The sequence below is a fragment of the Pelodiscus sinensis genome, chromosome 1 (assembly GCF_049634645.1).
Source record: "Pelodiscus sinensis isolate JC-2024 chromosome 1, ASM4963464v1, whole genome shotgun sequence".
NCBI classification, from domain to species: Eukaryota; Metazoa; Chordata; order Testudines; family Trionychidae; genus Pelodiscus; species Pelodiscus sinensis.
The window spans coordinates 59,258,847-59,277,928 of NC_134711.1; the positions used below are offsets into that span (position 1 = coordinate 59,258,847).

At 41.5% G+C, this 19,082-nt stretch overlaps 1 protein-coding gene across 4 annotated transcripts in view; it reads right to left on the bottom strand.

Annotated features, from left to right (window-relative positions):
- The window catches only part of TAFA2 (TAFA chemokine like family member 2), a 292,914-nt gene extending 279,556 nt beyond the window's left edge, over positions 1 to 13,358 (bottom strand). For 2 of the 4 annotated variants that reach the window (XR_012904382.1, XM_075930749.1), the window contains exon 1: positions 11,267 to 13,358. The gene's annotated coding sequence lies outside the window, so the exon portion shown is untranslated. The remainder of the gene's footprint in view (positions 1 to 11,266) is intronic. The other 2 variants (XR_012904380.1, XR_012904378.1) reach the window with 1 other exon arrangement.
- Between the last annotated feature and the right edge of the window lie 5,724 nt (positions 13,359 to 19,082).

Sequence of the window (19,082 nt, forward strand, 5' to 3'; positions counted from 1 at the left end):
TTGGCAATACCAGGATACTGGCAAAATATCTTGTGTGAAAATCTAATTGCTTTTTTGTATTACATAGTGTACTTATTCACCCACATTCATGCACAAAATAACCTTCTTTCTGTTAGAGAAGGTGCAAATATTTATTTTCCCTTTTTTCCCTTTCTTTCCCACCCTCCCATCCCCTATTTTTTAGAAACTGGACCTTTAATAACTCCATTCATCTGAAGAAGTGGGTTGTGCCCACGAAAGATCATGATACCATCTACAATGTTTTGTTATTCCTTAAGGTGCTGCAAGACTATTCGCTGTCTTTCAAGTTTTCCAGTTACAGACTAACTCGGCTACCTCTCTGAAGCTTCTTCCTGTTACTCTCAGAGGGCCTGGGGAATCTGCCCATAAACTTTATATTGGCAAAAGAAAATTTTGCTAGGAGAAGTTTAACAAGAAGCCTGACCACAAATAGAAGCAGATAACCCAGACTCTGAAAAGTGATTGAGTTAGGAAGTTGAGCATTTGATAGATAGCTATTAAACATCATTGAATGGTCTTTGTATCCTCAATGACCAATCTCCTAGAGATTGCAGCAAGTCTTCAAAAGTGGATATCTTGAAGAAAGTGTTTTGGAAAGCATGCGGGGGAGAGGGGCGGAGGGGGAGAGCCACTCAAATCTGGACATACAAGCTAATCTAGAAGTAAGGGCTTCATAAGTGAGTCCAAGTACGGCTGCGACTAAGCTGGTATCTAGACAGAAAGAGAGGCTGCCCCTGTGATCACATAGGGAATTGCTTTCGTGAGATAAAAGTTCTCTTTTCCTCCTCTGTAACCAAGCTGAAAATGCCTTACCTAGTTTAATTCATAATTTTTGTTTTAATTCCATTATCTCTTGGGGATTATATAAACATTGTTTTTTTTAATTAAGTTTACTATTGTGTGGGTAACTTCACTGTAGATAAGTCTCAGAGGGGCAGCCACGTTAGTCTGTTACTTTAAAAACAACAAATAGTTCTGTGGAACCTTCATTGTAGATGTCCCCAAAGAAGAGAGAACCAAGTACCCACTAAGGAGAGACAACCAAGTACCCACTAAGGAGAGACATCGAAGGGCAGAGATTCTCTGGAACCTAAACTCCCTGCCTTCAGTCTTGATTAAGGCCACGGACAAAGGTGTCCTATTGCAGTGATTTATGTTACTAATAGGCTGTGATAAGGTGACAATGGACCAAGAAGGAGATGAGACTTGGTGCAGGCATGGGTGCACGCACTATAAATCATGTTTTGTAGAACACACACACACACACACACACACACACACACACACACACACCACATTTAATTTATACCTATAACTTTATATAATTAATTACAATAATGAGGCTACACAATCAGAACCACATACAATCTTTTGAACTGAACAAATACACAGATGTAAAACTATCAGCTGTGTTGGTTTTATGCACTCAACCCTACTGAGTTATCTACACATTTTCTCAAGTGTTTAGATATCTATTAAAATGATTAGCATTTAAAGAAATAAATGAGAATTATACACTGTAGTGTCTGCACAGTATATTTTGCCTACAATTACTTGTAATGGTGTTTATCATAAATTACTTACAAATATTCTCCTTGAAAAAAATATTTTAATTTTTATTAGGCCAAAATAATTTATCCAGCCTTTTTCACTGTAGATGATGAAATAGCATCTGAAATAGTTTCTCCATGTATATAAAAAAGTTTTTCCTGCCACATGATAAAATGATGTCATCATGCTGTCAGGCCATGAAACTGCCAGAAAGAGGGGTATTGATGAGTGTTGTGAGCAGCGGGCACAGCCCCCAATTTTATATAGCATTGAAGACAACCTATGGTTATTGTATGGCCTTCAGTATTTCAGCGTGTAAATAAATTAAAATGAGATAATCCCCAGAGGGTGCACATGGAGAAAAGATAGACAATGCTACAACTAATGTATGTTTCAAATGCAACTGTTTCATTTTAAAGTCATAATTATTAGGAGAAATTCAGTAATGCATTAAAAGGGCATAATGTTTCATAGTTCATTAATAGAAAATATACTGAAAATTTGGGAATCAGATTCATTTGCAGCTTGCTCTGAGCTGATGGGCCATGACATACTTCCCTGCCACACACACAAAAGTAATCTGGTATTGCTAACTGCAGATTACATGTACTTGACATTCAGAAAGATCATATGACACCAATGCAGATGAGGTTAATTTATACAATAGTGAGGAGAAAAGGAAGGAAGGGCAAGGAGACCAGAATTTAGATGATGGGTGGCTAAAGGGTGTGATGAGATAGAGAGGAGAGGAAAGTGTGTGTTCTGTTAAGTTTTACGTAGCTATGGTGACGATGTAAGACAAACAGTTTGTTCATGCCATTACAGGCAGTCCCCGGGTTACGTACAAGATAGGGACTGTAGGTTTGTTCTTAAGTTGAATCTGTATGTAAGTCGGAACTGGCACCCTGACTGAAGCCGCAGCCGCGGGGGGGTCCCGCGCCTCTGAGGCTTTGCCAGAGCAAAGCCTCAGAGGCTCGGGGAACCGCCGCTGCTGCCGCTTTGACTGAAGCGGCAGCAGCGGCGGTTCCCCGCGCCTCTGAGGCTTTGCTCTGGCAAAGCCTCAGAAGCGCAGGAACCCGCCCGCTGCTGCGGCTTCAGTCCGGGTGCCTGTGGTCTGCTGGGGACGGTCCCCAGCAGACCACAGGCACCGGCACCCAAGTGGCAGCAGCAGCGGTTCCCGCGCTTCCGAAGCTTTGCTCTGGCAAAGCCTCAGAAGCGCGGGAACCCGCCCGGTGCCCCTGGTCTGCTGGAGACCGTCTCCAGCAGACCAGGGGCACCAGAGCAGCTTACGAACGGGGCTTTCTCGCCCCGACTTCCGGGGCGAGAAAGCTCCGTTCGTAAGTGCGGATCCGACGTAAGTCGGATCCGCGTAAGTCGGGGACTGCCTGTATAGTATAGCTGTGTCAGCACTTGCTTTACAAATAGTTTTCTTCAAAACTTTTACCATTTATCAGGCAAATAAGAAGCAATTTTAAATTTATTCTGCAGACCAAAATACCTATTAACCAATGGATATTAAATGCACTAAAGGTGATGTAAACTATATGCTTTGTAAAATCGTAGCCTAAAAATGTATTCAGGGAATTTCAACTACATATTCACAGTAGACACAAATCTTAGGAGATCTTTAAAACGTGTAAGACAAAATGCTTGAGAAAAGTCAAACTATCTCAAATTATACTCCAGATAAACCGCAAAAACATTAGACCACATATGCTCATAAACAGAAAGAAACAAAGAATGACAAAATGGTATAGCTTCAGCTTTCTTCTTGTGTGTTTTCCCTTACACAAGTGTACCAACTATTACTGGGATATAAGAGTATGAAGGAATATAAGTGCAGCAGGAACTAGGTTCAGGTTTAAAGATGAAGAGCTAAAAGTCTATAAAAGATGGAGTTTCAGAAACCTTAGTATTCCTTTATTTTGCTGGGTGGTGTCTGAACTGTGAAGTGACTCAGCAGATTAAAAAACATAGGTACTGTCACTATGAGTATTTTCATTGAAAGATAAGCTTTGTATGCCAGAAAATAAAAAGCAGGTTGCCATGAATGTGCATATATATAGCTAAATATAACAAAACTTCCCCAGTCTGGGGTTAACCATAGCCAAAAATCAGCCCAGGGGTATAGAGCCAGGCATTCCTTTGGAGACTCTCATTTCTCTGTCTCCCACACAACCAATTTATAGTGCTTCTCCTGGCCACAATTGTAACCTCTTAATGGACCGGATACCTTGTTGATGTTACACTCTGTACATTATCTAAATACAGAGGGAATGGAGCACTTAGGATTCCAGCTTACACACACAAAAACATGATTCTAAAATGAGAGGTTTTCATCAACTTTAACCATCAACAGCACTTCCAAATCTACCTATAAAAAACATATCTGAACATACTGTATAATGCATTAGTACATACAAGGATCCAGGGAAAGAAACATTGTAACATAATAAAACAAGAGATTATATCCTGACTTGTTTGTTACTACTTCAAGACCACAAGATAAAAAACTTGCAACCTTAACTTATATACAGATGAGATCTTATCTGTCAAAATACACAGTTAAAGGGTCTCAAGTTAATAGAGGTACCAGAATGCAGTCATACTGATGTTTTCTTATTGCAATATTGTAACCCTTTCCCCCCAATTAAGTTCTAAATGTGACCTTATTCCTTGTGAAAATGTCATTTTATTTCTACACAAGTGACATCACTTTTGAATACCAAAATACATAGGTAAATAATATAACTATATTACAGCCTGCTTGGATTTTATTTTTCTTTGTTTTAAACCTAAGTCTATCTAATATTTATCCAAGATGCTGAATTTATGGAATATGGAGAATTAAGTCATGAATTTATCCACAGAGCTTGGATAGCAGTGCAAGATTTCTAACATTCTTGGTCTAAGAATATGATTTTTTCTTCAGATAAGAAAGATCCATGGCTCAAATCCTGGACAACCTCTCACAGACTGTGATTGGTCCTCTGCCTTTAAAATCCAGAGGTAGGCTAGATTATCCTTCTAGCCTTGGAATCTGTGAATACCATCCCACCTGTGTGCCTCAACACTGGTCATTGTGGGTGCATCTACACTGCACCATAACTTGAAATAAGATACGCAATTTCAGCTATGCAATTTGCGTACCTTATTTTGATGCTATTTTGAAATATATTATTTTGTCATATGGTGCTGTCCACACAGTGCCAAATTTCGAAATAAAGCGCTATTCTGAAACGTCCCTTTACTCCTCATAGAATGAGGTTTACAGAGACATAGGAATAGCGAGCCTGAAATAACAGACTGGCTGTGAAGACACAGGATAGCTATTTCAGGATACTTTGGTATCCCAAAATAGTGTTGCAGTGTAGACGTACCCTAATCAACAAGGCTACGTCTACATTGGCAAGATTTTGCGCAAATACTTTTAATGCAAGAGTTTTTGCGTTAAAGTATTTGCGCAAGAGAATGTCTACACTGGCATGAGATGTGCTTTTGCGCAAAAGCATCCGTGCCATTGTAGACACTCTCTTATGCAAGAAAGCTCCGATGGCCATTTTAGCCATCAGGCTTTCTTGCGCAAGAAATTCATGTTGCCTGTCTACACTGGCCTCTTGCGCAAGAACAGTTGCGCAAGAGGGCTTATTCCTGAGTGGGAGCATCATAGTTCTTGCTCAAGAAGCACTGATTTCACACATTAGAACGTCAGTGTTCTTGCGCAAGAAATCCTCGCCAGTGTAGACAGGCATGTTTTTGCGCAAAAGCAGCTGCTTTTGCGCAAAATCATGCCAATGTAGACACAGCCCAAGAATGCAGTCTGCATACAAGTTCAGGCCCCAAAGCAGCAAAGTATGTAAGTGCATGCTTAACTTTAAGAATGCAAGTAGTTTTATGAGAGTCAAAAAGGGACTATTCACTTGCAAAGCATGTATATATGTGCTTTGCTTAATAAGACCTTAATCTCTGGCTTCTCTGTGGTCATCAACAGCAAGCTTGTCATTTTTGGCAGTTACATTTGTGATTTTTATAATCTGGATATTAAACCAGTAGGAAGTGGACTGAGACCACCAGCTCATTCTGGGAAAAGCGCCAAGTCATATTATCAATACATATTATCTATCCTGAGCCATCAAGACACCATTCCCTTGTATTTTACAATATTACATGATACAGTATCTTGCTATGAAGTATGGTCCAGCTTAGAACTCAAAAGGCCAAACTGAGCTCATAGGTTGCACAGAGGTATGTTCCTAAAGAGTCTCAGTTGTGGGGAGACGGCATATTACTGAGATATAAATAAATGTATATATAGCATTTTTTAAACAAAATTTTGATAACGTATTAGACAACTGCAGTTTAGTATTACTAAGTCAATGAACAGAGTGTAGTGTGATGCATTTTCCTTGCATTTTAGGAACAAAGAAATTGCCATGTTGAATCATGCCAATGGGTCTAGAACAGTATTCTATCTCCAACAGTGGCCATAACTAGTTGCAGCAGAAGGTGCAAGAAACCCTGCAGTAGGTTATGATGGGATAACCTGCTCCAGGCAAAGTTTCCTCCTAACCGCCTCTAAGATGCCTCAAAGAATGAGTTATTGTCTCTTACAAAATATCAGTCTTAATTCTTATAACATCTATGGAAATTCCTGCAGTTCAAATAAACGTTCAATCCTATTTTTCTATTGTGTATATCCACTAGCTAATTTGCAGAGTTCAGCAGTTAGCGCAAGTAAGTGATTTGAGCAGGAAACTGAGATTACTCATCAGCCCCTAAAAAGCTTTAAATATTTTCACACATTTTAGTTCGTATAGTGTGTCCTTTCCTTGGCATTGTTAAATAAGAGTTTCATAAGACAAAAAAAAAAACCCTATACGCAATGGCACAGAGGTGTTAATAGACTCATATTCATGTTTCACATTATGAGGGTCAACAATAAGATGTCAAATGCAGCTACTGGAAACATTATTAACATAGTAGTGATTATGAGGTTTGATAACCTTATAACAGGAGGTTAACTAACCCTCTTCGCAGCTCTCACACATGCATTTATATAGGCGATTAATTTCATACTGCTAAAGATAAAAGATCTGTTCTTGCAACTGCTTACTCATTTGAGCAGTTTACTAGCATGAGTGTTTGCAGAATCAAGTGCATAGAAAACATTTTCCATAAACCACATGACAAATTTTACATCCATCACCAGCAACAGTGACAAAGCACTTTGCAGAGAACTAATCTGATGTACCAGAAAAGAAAAAGCTAAGAAAGCTTGTTTGGCTACTTTTCTCCATTTTATCTAAGTATACTGTGCCCCACTATAATTACTAATGCGAAGCATGATCACATTATTTTTTCTCTCTCCCAAGTTTTTTTGAAATACTTCAAAGGGAGCTATATAAAAATGAATTGAATTGTATATTTGTGGAAGTGAGAAAGCCTTGCTGTTATGGAAGAGCGCTTTCAGCTGACATGATTATTTTGTTGTTTTCCTTTGGTAGACAACTGACTGTACATAGCAATAAAAAGATAGCTGGAGATGGCCAGCTGCAGAATCCTAACCCTATTCTGCTTTATCTAACACAAGGAAAGGGCTGCAAGCCAAACAAAATTATTGTTATTGGTGACATCACCATATTCCCAAATGTTTATGGTCTCACATGCAGTGTGGCTACCAGAGAACATTATGTCTGCAGACTGGATGTAGCTAGGTTTTGCAAACCTAACTTGTGGTTTTTTTTTAAATAAAAGCCTACTTATGTGATTTGCAAAACATAATACTTGGGCCAGATTTTCTGTTGGAATTGCCATGGCTCCATGGGTGGACCTCTCTTTTAAAAAGTGATGACTCTAGTTTGTATTCTGAATATAGAGGTTTATGCTTAAAATATTACATACAAGTTAATTTAATGTTTAAACTCTCTCTAAATTGAACTTCATATTGTACAGCCAATAAGCAATAATAATAAACAGCTCTCCTTCCATCCCTACAAAGGGAACCATAATTGAACTGTTTGCATGTATGTCTTTGTTACCTAAAATAACCTCAAAAACAAAGTGAAAATTCAGTGATGGTATACATCTAGAGATAATGGGACAGATCCTTCCAGTGGAGCGATGACAATTTCACCTGCTGCAAGTTGCCCCATTATTTTAAAATACAGACTATAGGGGTGAGGGGTTTTAATATTCCAGAAAAAGCTGATGAATATAATAAAAGGTTCTCTGTGAGAGCACATTTTCCCCCATTCTTTAAGAACTCTGTTTCAAAGGGAAAAATGGAATGGAGTACCTGTATTTTCAAATGAAATGCCATTTCCAGCAGAAGTGCACAATATTACAAAATCAATGGCTATGAGACAATGGACATGTGAGTACAGCCTTTCATTTAAATGTGATGACTAAATATAGATTGTAAATATGAGAACCAACATTAATTAATTGGTTTTCACAGTCTTTTGTTGCATGCCATTGTGAAGGGCAAAGCAGTCTGTTTGCTTCAATTGTTTTTTTGTTGTGATGATGTTTGACTAATAAATGCATTGATGAATTGCATTTGTAAATGCCATCCATAGATCACAAGAAATGAGTAAGCTTGATGTTCCTATTATGGTGATCCTGTGAGATTTTTTTCCTCCTTCAACTTTTAATATTTAACAAGAAACCACACAGGCACACGCACACCAGAGCTGCAGTGCTGAATAAAGTTCCCTGTTCTTATCTGAATTTTCTGTGAACAAGAGCTGTAGAATAATGTGACTTAATGAGGCACTTCTAATAAAATACAACAGAAGTAAGAGAGAGGCATACAACTGTTTGCTTACAGATAGGTTTATCATTTAAACTACATTTTCAAAACAATGCTCACAAATTGTAAATGAACAGTACTACTACATGATTTCCTGTGTTCCACAAGCAGTGATGAGCGCATGAGATTGATGAATGTTCAGAATGTTACTATTACCTTTAGTCAAACCTAACACGTAATTAGTGCTACATAATCTTCTTCTGATGGACTATTATGATTTTAACAAGTACTAGTAGGCTATAATACATTCCAGGAAAAAAATAAAATTACACCATTAAATATGACACATAAGTGTGGAGATGCTCAGATTTGAAAAATGCCTAAGCATTGTATCTACCTGAGAGTACACAGACTGCTAGTAAAGAGCTCCTTTAGCAGATGTCTCTTTTCACTTAATAGAAAAAAGAAAAACATATGTCTTCATCCTTGAAAACAGTCATTCCATCAGCTCCCCTGATTAAATTATGAAAGTTGATGGCCACTAAATGCTGTCATGCAATCTCAAAGCAATGTGGTGGCCTATCTGCTTTAACATAAATCTAAATGAGGCTCAATGAATCCTCAGCTTGCAATTTGCCATTATAACTGAATCTCTCGTGTTATATATCTGTCTACATACACACACATTAAAATTCTTCTTAATGACGCTAATTCTGGTTATGCTCCCTGCTAACACTTACTACTGCATAACTTGTTCCTAGGTGTAAAGTGAAATCCCTTGGTGCTCTTGAAGAGTCATGCAAAAACATTACAGTGTATGTCAAATACATGACAAGTCAATCACTAGATTAGCTCTCATTCTCCGATTAAAACAGTATCACAGGAATCAAGATTTTAATCTCAAAATCACCTACTATTAAGTAAACAGCATCTCTCAGTTCATTCTTTCAAAAGCTTCCAGCTCAGATAATTTATCGGACTTACTGTAAGTATGTATCTATGAGATAGGTATGTTGTGAATAGCAAGAATGATCTAATACAAAACTAGTTATCATTGTAGTCCCAGCTTCACTAAAACAGTTTACATTTAGAGTAAGAAAATTATTGTGGCATGGGAAATCAGGGCAGCAATAAGCTGGGGAAAAAACCCAGATGCTCAGGTGAACATCACCAATACTTACACAGCTTTGATAATGTAATATCTAAAACTGAAATTTAGCTGATTTACTTCATCATTGTTACCTGAACAATTATGAAATTAAGATTAGATATCCTAGTTTTTTCCCAGTGTAAAGTGACTGAAATGTTACTGCCACAGAACAAGTAAAACCATTGTGCTCTTTTTAAAAAATGGTCTTAGAAGTAAGTCATGTTTCTCAAGTTTAACTAAGCCATATTTCCTGGTAGGATAGGATTATTTAGTTTGTATGCTATGCTCCATGAAGGAATCTTACATTAAAGCTATTTTATCAGATGATAAGGGAAGAAAAAAATAGTAGTGTTAAACTGGTACCAGTCTGGATTTAGTGTCTAAAAGTAGGTAGTAAAAAAAAAGAGCAACCAGATAATAATCATCATCATTTAGTCAATAGTCATTTAAATTCAACCAGTGCTGTGAGAAGACCCTCATAACCTGAACATTTTAATTGGGCTGTGTTTATTATTTAAATTAACAGTTCTTCAGTAGTCAAAGCAAGATTCCTTAATTAAAAAGCCAACTTTTATTCTTGGGGAGGATATATACTTTTTTAAAATATAAAAACATATTCTCCAAACAAAGAGTAAAAAGAGGTTGCTGGATCTACACATATATAGTAGTTCAGTTGTTTAACTGCCTGGTAAGGATGAGGAATATAACAGACGAAAGTGTGACAACTCTGCTCCTAGCAGGGCACTCGAAGATACTGCTCTTTACGTTCACATATACAGCCTGTGCATCTAAACCCATAGCTAGCAGGTGTACAAGAAATAAAGCAGCTATTTTAAAAATCTTTGCTTTGCACAAGTATAGTAAGGGTCTAGGGGGAAAACCCTTCCCACTACTAAATAGATAACAGATGGAATGCTATTGAGCAGTTAAACTAGTTTATTGAAATGGGGAAAACGAGCAGAAAACATGAAATGATCAAGAAACGTCTCAGGTGAGAGTCCACGTCTTGGGGAATATTTTACATAGAAACCATAGCTTTATAGATCATTTATAGACTCTAAAAAGATTATTCACTCTTTAACCTCTCCCTTAAGCCATGCAATGCAGTGAGCTTTCTCCAAACAAAAATGAATCGTCCAGTACAGGGGAGTGTGGAAGTTATAAAGCCTGCTCTTCAGGAAAACAGTTAGGCAGTCTTGCTAAGACGTCCACCGTTCTGCAGAACTGTGAAGGATTAAATAATTTTTAAAAATGGACAGGAAGGGAAGAATTCAAAGAAGCGACCCGACACTACTAATTGATCCATATTGCTGCACCATTGGGGTACTTCTCAGGAGCCCAGTAAGGCGACAATGGAACTGGAAAGAGGAGTGAAATTAAACAAACACACCTCACAGCTCTTTAATCAAAGTAGGGGTTTTTTTAACTTTTTTTTTTTGCACAGCGAGAAGGAGTTTGAATCATCGACTCACTGAAATACCCCTCCTCGCCCACCTCCACAACCTCATTCACAAATCCCTGTAGCTAGAACTTCTCCCCCCTACCTCTTTCCGGGCCCAGCTCGGATCGGACGCTCGAGTGACCGAATGGCTACTCCCCCCCCCCCCCCCCAGCTCTGTTCCAAAGGTTCTGTTATCAGGCAAGGCCGAGGGGAAACCAGTTTTGGGGGGGATCGCTCTTCACACACCCCCGAAACCCGCACGACAACACAAAACTCGGGGAGGGGGGGAGCTGGGAGCAGGATCTGCCTGCGCCCTGGCACATCTGGAGAGAGGTGGCACCTTCTCACCTACCTGCAGCTCCGCTTCCTTTGGGGAACACCTAGCGATCCGCCTGCAGGGTCCGGGGGGGAACTCCGGCCTTACCGCACTTGCATCGCTTACAAAATCCCAGTCCTCCTCCGGCATTCACTGGCATGGATTTATTCGGGGCGGGGGAGGGGGGCTGTTTTACATTTGCGGTGGGGGGGGGGTTCCCCCCTCCTCCCGGATCGGATCTTGAAATAAAACAGGACTCCGGCAAGCAGGTGCGGGGGGCAGAGGGCGCTTGGGGGTGTTTCTTGAGCACCGTGTGAAAGTAGCCACCGGGTTCCGCTCCGCTAAAAAGGGGCAGCGCCGCCCTCGCCCCTTGGCAGGCTCAGCGAAGGGCCCGATTCAGCCTGGCCAGAGGCGCGGGAAGAGAAATCTCCCGCGTCCGGCAGCAGCCCCGCTCTGCTTATTCCGCCTCGGCTCGCGCTGCTTTTAACACACAGCAGGACCTTGCCCCCTCTTGCCTCGCGCCTTCCCCGGCTCTCTCTTGGGAAAGGTAATTGGAGAGTCAGAGATTCACCTGCAGGAAAAAGCCCAGCCCGCACGTGCTTCTCCAGAGTGCTGGCTGCCCGGGGGAGGGGGCTTTAGACAAGCTGGAGCAGCTGGCTGGGGCTTCGCAGGAGCTGAAGCCAGGCACGTCCTGCTGAGGCGGGAGATGGTCCTTGCCTCCCCAGCGTGGCGCTTCCCGCCGCTTCTCAGTCCTTCTCGCAGCCTCGGGTGATTATGGGCGAGATCCCAAGCCGCCCCCGAGCTAAGGTCCGGCTAAGAGAGCGTGTGGCGCTGCTGCTGCTTTCCCGCTCGCCTTCCAGCCGTCCTACCGGCCGAGTTGCGGAGAACTAACAGCTACCCCCTTGCACGGCGCAGGCTGAACTGCAAACCTGCCCTAGATCTTCGCTCGCCTCTCCTGTCCACAGCAGCCCCGCGCTCTCCAGCCGCCACCCAGGAGCAGGGGAGTCGTTTCTTTCACTTCCGAAGAAAGGGGGAAGCAGCCAGGTTAACACCAAAAGAAACAGAGACACAAAAGAGCAGAGGAAGCGAAAATCCCACAGGGGCCCAGTTTTGCAACTCTCTGGGTCGGCAGTTGCTGGGGAGAAAAACGAGCGTGGAGTTGGCTTAATTTCCCCTCCTTTCTTTACTGGGACCAATTCAAGAATGAATGGAATCCCTGGGAACGAGCCCATTCATAGCCAGGAAAACCTGGGGCTCTTGGGTGAGCTTTGGAGTAAAATAGGACGGGGCTGGGCTGCCACCCCCAGCAGACGCTGCAGAAGGAGCTGTACTGCTGCTGCTGCTGCGAGAAAACCAACGCGCAAGGTGGCTGCAGGGACCAGAGGCAAGCCGAAGCCAAAAGCCGGCCTGTGTCTCCCTCCAGAGGCAGAAGAGCTTCAGACACATACAGCCTCGCCTATTTGAAATCTGTATGAGGAGGGGCTTTGATGATCCCAATGACACGCAACATTGGTACCTAGGAGAAACTTTTGAAGGGACATCCCAAAGCTACCTCTACACTGTCGGTTTTGCCATGTCGGTAAACCTCCTTTTTGGGGGCATAAGGATCTGGCGGAAAACGGGATTTTTGCGCAAAAAAACCCCATCCACACTACTTTTTTTCTGCAAAAACGATGAGCATAAATTATGCAAATGAGGCAGGGTGATATGCTAATCCACGCCTCACTTGCATACTCACAGCCGGCAAAACCAGCAGTGTAGACGTAGCCAGAGAGCTTCAATAACAACCATAGAGGTACTAATAAACTAGACAATACAATGAGATGTGACAGTGTGCCTGTCTTCCATATTGATTGCAAGGTTTCATGTGAGTGTCAATCAGTTCAGAATTACTTGCCCATGATATAGTTCATCATTCATTCATTGCCAAGCTGAAAAAACACCCATACCAATAATAAGATTAAACTCTACAAGAAACAACTTCTACAGCTCTGTTTACTGACACCAAACCCCATATGATGGTAGTCCCTGAATTGTAGGAGAAGGAAACTGAAACAGAAAAACAGCAGAACAGATTTTTTACAATCTACATTATGACTTTTTTGTGACCCACATTTGTGATTTTTCAAAGTAATACAGAGGCATAAAAACCAATAGAGGGGAAAAAAGAATGTAAGTGAAGAGTGCAGATAGTTCCACAATGACTGCCTCCCGCCCCCCCCCCCCCCCCCCCCCCCCAGTAATTCAGCAATGCTAGGGATGTATGGTTAAAAATAGGCTGATGTGGAAGGGAAAGTGAAAGTAAAATGTATCCTTATGTGTGATGTTGCATGCAACAATTCTAGCAAAAACAGACACTGCTGCCTGAGGGCCCTGGAGGCATTAAGGGATTGTTGGATTTAAAAACAGTGTGGTTTTACCTCATTAATTTGGATACATCTGATGCTACAAAAAAGATTATAATTGAACTAGCCAGTGAGCAAATGCATTGCTGCATTCCAAACAAGCTAAAAGTAATGAAGAAGCAGCCCTGGAAACACTGCTAGTAAGGAATTAAAATAACCAAGACTTGTGATTTACAAGGCCATATCTCAGGTCTTACTCCATGTCCATCATTACACAATCAGAGTGCCTCAAATGTGTTGTGGAATGAAATAGGCCACGCATTGTGAATAGTCTCCAGTTATTCTAGGAACTGTGCAGACACATGCCACAATAGGGTCATTTCCCTCCCTGAAGTAATTACAGCACAATCTGACAGAACACAAATGAGCTACACACAATAGAGAACAAGAGATGATGTGGGTGAAGTCATTCCTTCCCCATTTGTGGAGTTATTTCCTACAGTAACAAGAGAAAGACAAATATTTAAATAAAAATGCAAAATACTTTTTTTAAAGAGAAATATTTGGGAGGGATACTCAGAGCAAGAGAAAATCTGAAACTAACAACATTTTTTTTTTTTACTTTCCTAGATTTCAAGTTGAAGTATTACTCTGAAGAACATGGTATGAGATGGATGCAAATGAGGGAAGTCTTCTCAAAAGGCAATGAACACAGCCATGAACATCCTCAATCTTTTCCTTGCTTAATCCTAGCTACTGTATAGAATGAAAGGAAAAACTGCCCTTAGTGGATCCCAGGAGACTCGATTAAATTTTGCCTATTCCTAACAAGGGAACTGGAACAATTTTTATAGTGGGGGCAGAGAACCATTGAACTAAACTGTAAACCCTGCATAAGCTAGCAATCACTTCAAGCCAGGAGTGCGGCAGCACCCCCAGAACCCCTAGTTCCAGCAGCTATTCCTACTAAAATCTACCAATAGTTTTGCACCCCATTAGCTCCTGCTCCTGCAAGCTGTTTTAAGCAGACAGACTTCTGCCCTCCCCCATGCCCACATAGAGCCCCACTAACAATGAATCAGGTGGATGAGTTAGATGAGGCTTTCTTTGGACAACTGAGAGAAGCTTCCAGATTGCAGGCCCTGGTTCTCGGGGGGAACTTTAATCACCCTGACATCTGTTGGGAAACCAATACGGCAGTACACAGGCAATCCAGGAAGTTTTTGGAGAATGTTGGGGATAACTTCTTGGTACAAGTGCTGCAGGATCTGACTAGGGGTCACATACAGCTTGACCTGCTGCTCACAAACAGGGAGGAACTAATAGGGGAAGTAGAGGTGGGTGACAACCTGGGAAGCAGAGATCATGAGATGGTAGATTTCAGGATCCTGACCAAAGGAAGAAAAGAGAGTAGTAAAATACACACCTTGGACTTTAGAAAAGCAGATTTTGACTCCCTCAGAGACCTGATGGGCAGAATCCCTGGGATGCTAACATGAAGGGGAAAGGAGCCCAGGAGAGCTGGCAGCATTTTAAAGAAGCCTTGTTGAAGGCACAGAAAGAAACCATCCCGACGCGTAGCAAGAGAGGCAAACATGGTAGAAGAGTGGATTGACTTATGGGGGAAATCCTTGGTGAACTTAAGCACAAAAAGGAAGCTTACAAAAAGTGGAAACTTGGACAAATGACCAGGGAGGGGTTTAAAAGTATAGCTCGAGAATGCCGGGGGGGGGGGGGTTATCAGGAAGGCGAAAGCGCAATTGGAATTGCAGCTGGCAAAGGATGTGAAGGATAACAAGAAAAGTTTCTACAGACATGTTAACAAGAAGAAGATGATCAGAGAGAGTGTGGGGATGAAGGAGGTAACCTACTGACAGATGATGTGCAGAAAGCTGAAGTACTCAATGCTTTCTTTAGGTCGGCTCCCGGACTAATGCGCTAAGTGACGCAAGATGGGATGAAGATGGACAGCGCTTGATGGTTAAAGAACAGATTAGGAACTATTTAGAAAAGCTAAACGTACACAAATCCATGGGTCCGGACTTAATGCATCCGAGGGTACTGAGGGAGTTGGCAAATGTCATTGAGGAGCCTTTGGCCATTATCTTTGAAAAATCGTGGAGATCGGGAGAGATCCCAAATGACTGGAAAAAGGAAAATGTAGTGCCCATCTTCAAAAAAGGGAAGAAGGATGATCCAGGGAACTATAGGCCTTACCTCAGTCTTACCTCAGTTCCTGGAAAAATCAAGGAAGGGATCTTTAAGGAATCTATTTTGAGGCACTTGGAAGAGAGGAAAGTGATTAGGAATAGTCAGCATGGATTCACAAAGGGGAAGTCGTACCTGAACAATCTGATTAGCTTCTATGAAGAGGTAACTGACTCTGTGGACAAGGGAAAGTCAGTGGATGTGATAAACCTTGACTTTAGCAAGGCTTTTGATATGGTCTCCCATTTGCCAGCAAGTTAAGGGAATGTGGATTGGATAAATGGACAGTAATATACTTGCCAGCAAGTTAAGGGAATGTGGATTGGATAAATGGACAGTAAGATAGCTAGAAAGCTGGCTAGAAGGCCGGGACCAGCAGGTAGTGATCAATCGCTCAATGGCGGTCAGTTTCTAGCGTAGTGCCTCAAGGTTTGGTTCTAGGACCGGTTTTGTTCAATGTCTTTATTAATGACCTGGATGAGGGGATGGATTGCACCCTCAGCAAGTTTGCAGATGACACTAAACTAGAGGAACAGGTAGATATGCTTGAGGGCAGAGATAGGGTCCAGAGTGACTTAGACAAATTGGAGGATTGGGCCACAAGAAATCTGATGAGGTTCAACAAGGACAAATGTAAAGTCCTGCACTTGGGACGGAAGAATCCCAAGCATAGTTACAAGCTGGGGACCAACCGGTTACGTAGTAGTTCTGCAGAAAAGGACCTGGGGGTTACAGTGGATGAGAAGACGGATATGATACAACAGTGTGCCCTTGTAGCCAAAAAGGCTAATGGCATATTAGGTTGTATTAAGAGGAGCATTGCCAGCAGATCCAGAGATGTCATTATTCCCCTTTATTCGGCTCTGGTAAGGCCACATCTGGAGTATTGTGTCCAGTTCTGGGCTCCCCACTACAAAAAGGATGTGGATGCATTGGAGAGGGTCCAGCAGAGAGCAACCCAAATGATTAGGGGGCTGGAGCATATGACCTATGAGGAGAGGCTGAGGGAGTTGGGTCTGTTTAGTCTTCAGAAGCTAAGAGTGAGGGGGGATTTCATAGCAGCCTTCAACTTCCTGAAGGGAGGTTCCAAAGAGGATGGAGAGAGGCTGTTCACAGTAGTGACAGATGGCAGAAAAAGGAGCAGTGGTCTCAAGTTGTGATGGGAGAGGTCCAGGTTGGATATTAGGAAAAACTATTTCACTAGGAGAGTGGGGAAGCACTGGAGTGGGCTACCTAGGGAAGTAGTGGAGTCTCCATCTCTAGCGGTGTTTAAGTCTCGGCTTGACAAAGCCCTGGCTGGGTTGATTTAGTTGGGATTGGTCCTGCCTAGAGCAGGGGGCTGGACTTGATGACCTTCTGAGGTCTTTTCCAGCTCCATGGTTCTATGATTCTATGACCTCAGAACATCTCTATATGAGCACAGATATCCAGACATATGGAACCGTTTGGGAGACTGGGACCTTAATTTTTCTGCACATATATGCTTATGTCATGACCAAGGTGAAAGTTAAAATCACACAAACCCCACCCACAAGTGCAGCAATAGTCTGTACATTGTATAGTAACTTGTTCATCTTTAAAGAGGATTTATGGTATGCTAAGCAATTAATCCTGATGTCATAATTATAAAAATTAGGATTATATGTTCAAGTTTTTAGCATCCCTCACAAAAGGAAAGAATTGATCTTTACATCTCTCTCTATATATATATCTATTTTGGAAACTTTGTGCTTCTTTTAATCTGTCCATGAGTCAGTCTCTCTGTAAATCCATTTGTTCAAGAACTCCTCCTAAACAGTAAGAGCAAATTCGGTATGCAGCTTCCTCTTAACTTAAAAGAAGGTCAAGGGGTTGTTGTGCTGGGAAAATGGGATGTGCCCGGAATTCGATTGTTTTCCATAATATGGGAAGAGAGGGGTCTGATAGGAGACACCATTATGCTCTGCAATGACCACAAGAGACAGCGTACACAAAGGACAGTTATACTGCAGAGTGACCACAGGGGGCAGCTGCATGAGGAAGAGAGTGGCCAGCTAGGGCCAGGGCTCTCCATATTGCTGGCCACTTGCCCAGGTAAGCAACCCTCCTGACTCCAAACCCCTCCCTCAGTCACAGCACTGGATGGGGAAAAAGCTCTCCAACCAGTAGCCTCTACCTCTCCTGCCTCTCCAAGAGGAGCCGCCTGCTGGCCAAGGGCTTCTGTTGACATAGTTAACGTCATATGAGGAGGTGATGTCCCAACACTGATAGAAAAACACCTTCTGTTGGTACAGGTTGCGTCTATGCTATGGGGTTACAGTAATATAGTCTCCATTGTGTAGACACACCTTGAGAAAAAGGAGGCCCTCATCTTTTGCATCAGTTTGTCAAGAACTTGTTCCTATTTTGTAAGAAGTAGAAAAGCTGATAATTCTTTCATTCCAAATAGCAGAACTCCTATACTTTGAAAATGTTACAGCACAGAAAGCAGCAGGAAAATACAAAATTATTGTGCAGTCTGCTCCCTTGGGGTACATTAAGGTACAGTCCTTAATTACATGAGCACATATGTCTCTAATATCATAATTGTTTCCACATCCACAACTTCAGATATGTGTGGGGCTGGAAGAAACAAATCTGTTTTAGTGAGTATCAGTAAAGATTAATTTCAGTGTACACATACAAACATACAAAACATTTCCATCAATAATAATCAAAATATGCAAATAGATAAGGTAAGAAAAATGCTGCATAAGAACTTAGAGTTTGATTTAAGTTATATTTATTTTGTATATTCAACATATGATGTTGACTTTGTTTTAATGGTTACAAGTTTTAATTACTTACATATCAATGTGTACTGTCATTAAATAATTGTCTGGCCTTCCCATTGTTTCCCATGACTAAACAATTAAATGAACAAAAATTAAAAAAACAAAAAGCTAAAAACCACATTTTTGCATAACTGAAAATGTAAATTGATAAAAATAAAAATGCTTAAAATAAACATCTATATTGTGATACTCTACCTCAAAGCAGCAACCTAGAACCTTCATATTCACCATTGTTTTATCATTATGATGTTTTGTATTGCAGGGAATAATTCTGGACACTCTGGATGCAGGTGAAAACAGGCTGAGGATTTATTGCACACAGCTGGTGGAGTGTCCCTCAGGGGTTAACCTGGTGAACACTAGTTAATCAAAACATTACCATAGATTATATAGGTAACAGATGGGCAGAGTGGAAGCGATTTGATAGGGTCTAGTGGCAAGACGTAATGAGCACATAAGCCAATAAACTACTAAGGTTACACAGCA